Source organism: Labrus mixtus, chromosome 19 (genome assembly GCF_963584025.1).
Source record: "Labrus mixtus chromosome 19, fLabMix1.1, whole genome shotgun sequence".
Taxonomy (NCBI): domain Eukaryota; kingdom Metazoa; phylum Chordata; class Actinopteri; order Labriformes; family Labridae; genus Labrus; species Labrus mixtus.
Genome location: NC_083630.1, coordinates 12,594,255 through 12,600,254, shown reverse-complemented (window position 1 = coordinate 12,600,254; position 6,000 = coordinate 12,594,255).

Below are 6,000 nucleotides of genomic sequence, written 5' to 3'. Positions count from 1 at the left end.
AATATTTGCAATGTTAAATATTCATGGTGTAATGCATTTCAATCTAATTCAAGAATTGTGTAAATGTGTAAATCTCTAAACATCTGCTTCTTCATCAGGATAGTGTGGATGTCAGCACTTCTATCAAAAGCAAACAACCAGACAACCTATCGCAGTTGGATTTAAAAGTTGCTCAAACTAAAAGAAAATGCAGAAAATCCTTTAAAACTGTTCAAACTTTGGCAGAAAATTATGTTTGCGTGTTTCAACCCATCATTCACAGAAAGAAGTTGATCTTCTAGGTTCTCCATGTTAAGCAATACAACATTACAAGCCTCATATAGCAGGAATGTGCCTCTTTGTTCAATATGATCCGTTCAGAGACGGAAAGCTTTGGCTTAAATAAATCATGGACCATCTTGTTTTTTGTTGTTGGAGAAACTGTTATATTCCCCTCTTTTGTGATTGATTTGTCCTTGTTTGATTGTTGAATTTGTAGTGCAAAATGAAGAACCTTGAAAAAAAAAAATCAAACATGTGCAACTGATGGTTCAAATAACCAGAAATTCTGCAATAAAACTTTGAGAATCTTGTATTTTGCAAATCTGACCGCTTAAGGTTAAAATTAACATAAAGGTCCAGAATTAAAAATGCTGCCACTAAAGTGTTCAATCATTTCAAAGTGGATTTTCCTTAGAGAAACACACTCACTCACAAGTAAGACGACATTGTTCATCTTGCGGTTCTTACGAGTGGTTGTGTTCATCAAAGCGTATTTTGCCTTTCACAAAGTGTGATGGAAAACAAACACTCACTTCACTCAACTCTCAAAACATGAGGCATGGAGAGAATGCGGGTAAAGCGAGCACCTCATTTATCAAACCCCAGTTGGCCACCGGTGGGTGGGCATCACTGTCAAAAGGCCAATTAACAAGAAGCCCATTGTGAGCACCGCAGAGCAGCACAGGAGAGAGTAACCATTAGCAGAGATTCATCATTAGGAAATAATGGGACCAGAACAGGAAACATGTTCTGGTCTACACATACGTCAGACATGAGTGCTATTTCTAGCCGGGGAATAGGTGTGAGGATGGTGCGACTTACTTATGATCCTCTAACAAGCTTTCTTACTTCCTTTTTTTTAAACATCAACTTGATCCTTTTAGGTGCAGGCATTGCCTAAAAAAAAATAAGTACGAGGAAAACTGTTCTAAAGCCAGCCTGAACAGCTGCTTGATGGAGCTGAAGCCAATGTGTCTCCAGCAGTCTTCAACTAGACATGTCAGTAGTGGAGGAAGATCCTTAAGCTCAGAGATGAATACAGGCAGGAGGAGAATCAGGGACAATCAATACGTCACAGAGAATATCTGAAGAGAAGAGAGAAGAACAGAGATGAGCTCTCGTGTTCAAGGGCAAACAGAAGTTTTCAGTGGTTTGGGCGACAGTGCGTTTCATACGATGTGTCTTTTGTTAGATGATTGTTCATTGTTACTCTGGCCCTGAGGCTGAAGTGGGGGATTTGTATACAGTACGTACATTCCAATATGTTTCTTCTCTGAATGTACTTTGAATTAAGCTGTCTGGATAAATAGTTTGTGAGCTTGTATTGTAGGTTTTCTATGACTCAACAATTTGAACTTGCCTCTTCAAAACCATTGTTATTAAAGAAAAACAAACTGGGTTTTTTCTTACAAGAAAATAAATGGAGGTCTTTTGTCGAAGAACGTTGAAAACACGATGGTAAAAGGCCTCAAATTCATTATCTTTACCATAAAAAAATAATTTAAAGCAAAAAAACAACAACAAACTTACCAAAAGATACCAAGGAAATATTAGAAAGGAGCAGACACATCGAAACAAAACAAACTAATACAAATCTTAAAACATCATCAGAACCAACAAAACAACAGGAAAGAGTTCATTAGAAACAAAAAATGATCCACATAGGGTCAAAGATGATACATGAAAAGGTTTTCTTGAGTTATGAAAATGGGAGTAGGGACAGAAGAAGAACAGAAGTATTAAACGTGAACTTGACCAGACGGAGAACACCAGACACATTCTAATGAAACTAGAAACAGTAAGAGCTTGAACACTCAAAAGTAATAACACATGGGGAGAAATAGCTTCATATAAAAGTGGACTGGAAACAACGAGAGGAAAATGTGTTCACTAACAGTGGTGTGGAATTAAAAAACAGAAAACATTACATCTACATTCTAAGATAAATAGTCTCTGCAGCAGCTTTTAACTGCGTATTACATGGACGTTAATGCTCATTGATGTCTCCATTGGCAAGGTGATTGTTTGGGGATACAAGTGGTACAACTGGTAAATCCATTTTATCAATAAATCATATTTGTGGAAAATTGGGGTTTTCAAAAATGAAAAAATTTAGATTTTCTCTTTAACTAATTCTGCCACTCCCTTTCGGCCCCCGTAATTCACATCCTCCCCCTCCCCGAAATTCTGATTATTTTATTAATCCTCAAAGGGAAATTAATTTTGCTTTGTTAAATCTTATTGATAAAATAAAAGCAAAACTGGATTTAAGTAATTTCTATGTCATTTACAGTTTAGGGAAAAATTTATATTTATATAATATATATATTATTATATATATTATAATACGTAAATCAAGTTTGGTGTGGAAAATTCAGAGATTTTATTTTGAGGAACTATCACCCAGCCCTAGACGGATCACTCTCTTAACGTACTTGTGGGCAACAGGAACGTTTGAAAGTAGGAAAAGAAAGTATTTTTTTGCAAACAGCTTTTTCAAACCAAAGGAAAGCGAGGAACTTATATCTAAAAGGATCAGACAATTTTCTGAAACTCTTTCTGTTGCCTCACTGACGGGTTCTGATCCCAAGGTGATAACTGTATTTGCTCAAAGAAGCTCTTATTAATTCATTCAAGTAAAAATCTTTAAGTAAATGTCAAGCAGTTGGCCTCGAAGCCCTGAACAGAGGCGACAAAAATTGTCCTTCCAAACTTTCTGTTCTCTCAACTTGAGTCAACCACAAAGACTTTTCTCTGGGTTCACATTGAAAATTAGCTTTTCGAGTAGTGAGTGTGTGCTTGTGTTGCTGTGACCTGGCTTTGAAGGCACTCTGGGTCGAGGTTGCATGTTTTGTCCCCTGAAGACGTGGGCTGATTAAGAGGCTTTGTAACATTTAATGGCTGTGGGGGCCGGTAGCTCCACACCGACTATTCAACCTGTGACAACAGACATTTCGTTCTTCTCTCTTCCGAGGAGACACACTCCTGAAACAGCAGCTCCTGTACTTCCACTGCACCAGACAACTTCTAATTCACCACACACTCACACATCAGCCAGTGCAGCTTTAAAATGCACACTCAATTCTCTCTGTTTTGCTTTTAGCTCAGATTCTGTACTCCTAACTTCTTTTTCTGTCTCTTAGACTTCTGTTTCATGCACCTTATTTCTGTTTTTACTGCTTTTCCCTTCATTTATTCTCTGGTTGTATCTGGCTCTAATATATATGTACACACTGTTCTCTGTATCTCTCTGGGTTTCTGTCAGAACTTGTCAGCAATATACCCGTCAAAGTCAGTCACAGTGATCAGCTGTCATTCAACCAGACATGGGAGGCCAGCATGCATGCTTTATAGCAAGTGGAGGCTGAGGTGTGTGCATGTGTGAAGCTCCTTAAAAACAGGGAGAAAAAAATAATGAGGGTAATACTGTAATTTTTCCTCAACAACATATCTCATGTCATTTAACCAACACATAATATGATTCCCATCGACATGGTATAAGGAATGTAGAGAAAATTAAATACACATCCTATTTAAGTTACACTGCACAGAATTTACCTAATGACATAAATGTCACTTGCGCTTATATAATTTTAAAGCATAAAGTAAATACTTAGAAAACGTATTAAACTACTATAAATGAAACATACAATCAAGATAACAGTGCAAAATGTTGTAAAATATATCTGTAAACGAAGAGCGAAACTTCACATAAACTTGGGAAATCAGAGAGAGAAATAGTGGGTAATGACCATAGAATGTAAATATTACTGGACATCATCCAGTGACATGTCACTGCAAGGGGCTTTGGAGTCCCATCGATGGCAGCCGCCATGCAGGAAATGTTGTCCTACCCCAACCGTCAGTCAACCAAACGACAGGCTAAGAGCTGGAGCGGGTTTTAAGATTGCACCACCCTGTCAATCAGGTGGGCTATGTGCCTTATTGTGAATAATGTTGATCCTTCATAGAGTCAAAACAGATGAGCTCTCAGAATATTCACCTCCCCCCGTACAGTGTGTGCTAATCGAGACATGAGCTATTCAGATCAATTTCGTTTTTTGAACCAGTTTGTAAAAAAATTCATTTCTGCTGTAAAAACTGGCTTTTTTGACTGGGTGTGTATGTGACTTCCGTTGCTTCTGCAGCCAGCCCCAGCAGGTTGCTGTTGAGGAAAAACATGTAGGAGAGGAGCCACAGGCCAGATTCAAACCCCGGCTATCCACTTCGAGGGCAGCAGCTTCTGTACATGGGGTACGCAAAGGCTACCCCCCCAACTAACCACTAGGTCATCACCCAAAACCTTGTACATATTTTAACATCGTAACTGACCATGAACTTATATGTTTTTAATTTACAACAGCTAAATATGTACAGTATTATCCCTAACTTGGTTAGTTCAGAGGGATTTTTTTCTTACAATAATAATAATTCATTTTTTTCAAAAGGTGAGTCTTGATCAGTGATTTGAATGTATGTGTGGCGAGTGAGTTCCAGAGGGAGGGGGCAGCTATGGAGAAGGCTCTGTCCCCCCAGGTTCGGTGCTTGGTTCTAAGTGGGGGAGTCAGGAGGTTGGCGTTGGAAGAACGGAGGCTGCATGAAGGAGTGTGAGGGTGAAGGAGAGCCGTGAGGTAGGAGGGGGCCTGGTGGTTAAGGGCTTTATGTGTGAGGAGAAGGATTTTAAATTGGATACGGTACGGGAAAGGGAGCCAGTGGAGATTTTGCAGGACAGGGATGATGTGTTCACGGGTTCGGGTGTGGGTGTGGGTGAGAAGGCGTGCAGCAGCGTTATTTCATTAAGGCAGTTTGTCAGGGTGGAGCAGGTTTCAGTGGAGCTGTAAAGCTGGATGTCATCTGCATAACAGTGGAAACAGAGACCATGCTGGTTGATGATGTTACCAAGGGGGAGCAAGCATATGATGAACAAGAGAGGACCAAGCACCGAACCCTGGGGGACGCCTTAAGACAGCTATGGAGGAGGAGCAGTTATTGATGTTGATAAACTGTCTGTGAGGTAGGACGTTAACAAGGAAAGAGCAGTGCTAGTGATGTTGAGTGAGTGTTCCAGGCAGGATAGAAGAATACTGTGGCTGATGGTGTCAAAGGCTGCAGTGAGGTCGAGGAGCATGAGGATGCTGAGGAGGCCGGAGTCTGAGGAGAGGAGTAGGTAGTTGGTGACCTTGAGGAGAGCTGTTTCTGTGCTGTGCTGGGAACGGAAGCCAGAATGGTTCAAACAGGTTATTGGAAGAGAGGTGGGATTTTATCTGAGAGGTGACATCACGTTCCAGAATTTTTGACAGAAAGGGGAGGTTGGAGATGGGCCGGAAGTTGTAAAAGGGTGAAGTATGCCAGTCTGAGGCCTTTAAAGACACATAAAGGTGGTATTGGTGCTTGCAGGGGTGACCTTGCTTCACTGCAGTAACATCTGAGTGGCTCTGAAGTTAAAAAACGCAACATGAGACAAACAGTGAACAGAAAAATAACTCTCTCACTGCTGAAAGTTTGTTCAGGGAAAGTTTTATGTCTGGTAACTTCTTGAGCTGAACTCCCATGTTGAAAGTGGAAAGTCGATAAAGCTATAAATACACTCCCTAAACACAAACACAAATAAATAACAGTGTCGTCATGCAAAATCTGTCATTGCAGTTCCACTACCTCAGAAAAAGCATGGAAATCAGCTCAGGAAACCAATATATATTTTATGTTAAAGCTAAAAGAGCCACCATTTCCTGAGTATCC